The following is a 2,931-nucleotide window of genomic DNA, read 5'->3' on the forward strand; positions in this document are numbered from 1 at the left end:
GGAGAAGCCCAGGAACCTGGTGGCTTCTGTCCCTATCCATTAATCCCGAGATCACAGCTGCCTGGCCCATTGTCATCAGCCTCCCGGAATAGTAAAGCAATTTTTTTTTTTTTTCTGTCTGCCAATTCACAACTCTCATGGAAACAGATCGCCAGTTCTAAGGAATCTCCCTCCTAATAATAATATGCTGGGCTGCTTGTGGGTCTGCAAGGATGGTGATACTTTGTTATTTTTAAAGAACATACAAGCATATTGTAGTCAAAAATATTAAAAGACTGAGAAAATATATGTTGGTGTTTATGAGACTATGCTGGAAGCTTATTATGACAAACTGTCCGCATGGGGTGCATGTTTCTGGATGACACCTGATGGGTGATCCAGATCTCCTGGATCTTGTCCTGACAAATCTTGTTTGCTGCTACCTCTGCTTCAAACTTCGTCCTCCTCTGCTTCCTGAGACTGCAGCTGGTAGGATATTTGCATGTGCAGTAGCCTTCTGTACTCTTGGGCTAAACCTTAGCCTTTTGCAAAATTCTCCTACTCTCTGTTAAGTTCTTCAAGACCTTCATTTGTGTGATCCTCTTCCATAGCACCTTCTTCCTCTTCTTTTCCTTTTCTTTGCAAGCTTTCTTGTGCTTGAACTTTTCTTGTACACATGACCTCATTCCCACGTTGTTTCCTTTCCTTCCTGTCAAGTGGCAGCAAACTGTCCTTCTCAGCCAACTTCTTTTCCTTCTTTTCCTCTATTATTCTGTCTAATTCTTTCTCCCAAGCAGCCTCCTGTTCACGTTGCTCTGCTACATATCCCTGAGAAAGCTTCCGTTTTCTTCCCATGTCTTCTCTTTTTTTGCTTCTTTGTTATCAGTCTCTTTGTGGAACTTTTGAAGGGCCGTTTGCATGAGCTTCATGTTCAAGTCCTACTCTGTTCTCTCTTCCTGTTGAATAAGTCCTACCTTCTCTCAGAGGGCATTTTGCAAAAAGGTCCTAATTTCCTGCTTTGTCTTCTCTTCCTTTAGCTCATCCTGTTCTTTCTCAAGTTTACCCTTTGTACCGTTGTTTCTCCTCTTCTCTGTCGCTGCACCACCTGCTCTTGTGCTTTGATGCTGGTGACCTGGGCGCCCAGCCCCAGGTGTGTGTTCTCCAGCAGCTCTTCCTGTCTCCTCGCCTCCTGGGCATCTCAGTTTTTCTTGGCTCATTGGTCTTCCTCCCAGGATTCTGAGAACATCTCCTCTTCCACCAGTGTCTACCTCTTCAGTTCTTCACTGAATTCTGCCTGTGCTTTCCACTCCTCACACACCTTCTGATGGATATAAAGCAACTCAACATGGACCTTCTCACAGCACTACTTGAATTGCCATCTAACTTTTCAGCCACAAAACTCTGTCTTTATTTTTCTTTTTTCTCTTTCGATAATGATTTTTCTTCTCATTCTTTGTTTTCCTCCTCAATTGTTTCTTCTTTCAACTGCATTTCAGTAAAATACTGATTCTCTTCTGATGTTAAATGTTCATATAGCTTATTTCATCTTTTGTCAGTGTAGATGGAATACTGTACTTAAATTTTTTTAATATATTGAGGTAACATTGGTTTATAACATATATAGGTTTCATGTGTACAACATTATATTTCACCTAATGTATACACTACAGTGTGCTCACCACCAAAAGCTTAGCTTCTATCCATTGTGATACATAATTCCCTTTACCCGTTCAGACCTTCCCACATACCTTCCCCTCTGGTAACCATTACTCTGTTCTCTGTATCTACATGTTTATTTTTGTTTGGTTTGGTTTATTTACTTGTTTATTTATTTACCACATATGAGTGAATTCATAAGGTATTTGTCTTTCTCCATCTGGCTTATTTCACTTAGAATAATATCCTCAAGATCCATCTATATGGATCTATATGCAAATGGCAAGATTTCATATTTTTCTGGCTTAGTAGTATTCCATTGTATATATATATATACCACATCTTTATATCCATTCATCCATTGATGAGTACTTAGGTTATTTCCATATCTTGGGTATTGTAAATAATGCTGCCATGAACATAGGGGTGTATACAACTTTTTGAATTAGTTTTTTCATATTCTTCAAAAAATATCCAGAGTGGAATAGCTGGGTCATATGTTAGTTCTATTCTCAATATTTTGAGGAATCTCCACATTGTTTTACATAGTGACTGCACCAATTTATATTCCCACCAACAGTGTGTGAGGTGTTTCTCCACCTCCTTTCCAACACTTGTTATTTCTTGCCTTTTTGATAATAGCCATTCTAACAGGTGAGAGGTGATAGCTCACTGTGGTTTTGATTTTCATTTCTCTAATAACTAGTGATGTTAAACATCTTTCCATGTGACTATTGGCCATCTGTATGTGTTCTTTGGAAAAATGTCTATTCAACTCCTTGCCCATTATTAAATCAGGTTGTTTTTTTTGCTGTTGTTGAGTTGTATGAGTTCTTTATGTATTTTGGATATTAACCCCTTATCAGATATATGATTTTCAAATATCTTCTCCCATTTGGTAGGTTGTCTTTTCATTTGGTTGATGGTTTCCTTTGCTGTGCGAAGCTTTTAGTTTGATGCAGCCCCATTTGTTTACTTTTGTTTCCTTGTCTGAGGAGATGTATCCAGAAAAATATTGCCAAGACCAATGTCTGCACAAAGTCTTGTATGCAAATTTTCATAGCAGCTTTGTTCACAGTAGCTGAAACCTAGGAACAATCCAAATATCTATGAAATACTAATATGAAATAAAAGGAATGAACTACTGCTATACAAAACAACATAGAAGGATCTTAAAATCATTACACTAAGTAACAGAATCCAGACACAAAAGATAGCATATGGTATGATTTCATTCACATAGAGTTCTATCTGAAAGGAAAGCTATAGTGACATATAGTAGACCAGTGGTTGCTA

General features: G+C 38.2%; 1 pseudogene; it reads right to left on the reverse strand.

Annotated features, from left to right (window-relative positions):
• Window positions 1-305: 305 nt before the first annotated feature.
• On the reverse strand, window positions 306-1,746 carry LOC118892466 (annotated as a pseudogene).
• Window positions 1,747-2,931: the final 1,185 nt, after the last annotated feature.

Source organism: Balaenoptera musculus, chromosome 3, assembly GCF_009873245.2.
Source record: "Balaenoptera musculus isolate JJ_BM4_2016_0621 chromosome 3, mBalMus1.pri.v3, whole genome shotgun sequence".
NCBI classification, from domain to species: Eukaryota; Metazoa; Chordata; class Mammalia; order Artiodactyla; family Balaenopteridae; genus Balaenoptera; species Balaenoptera musculus.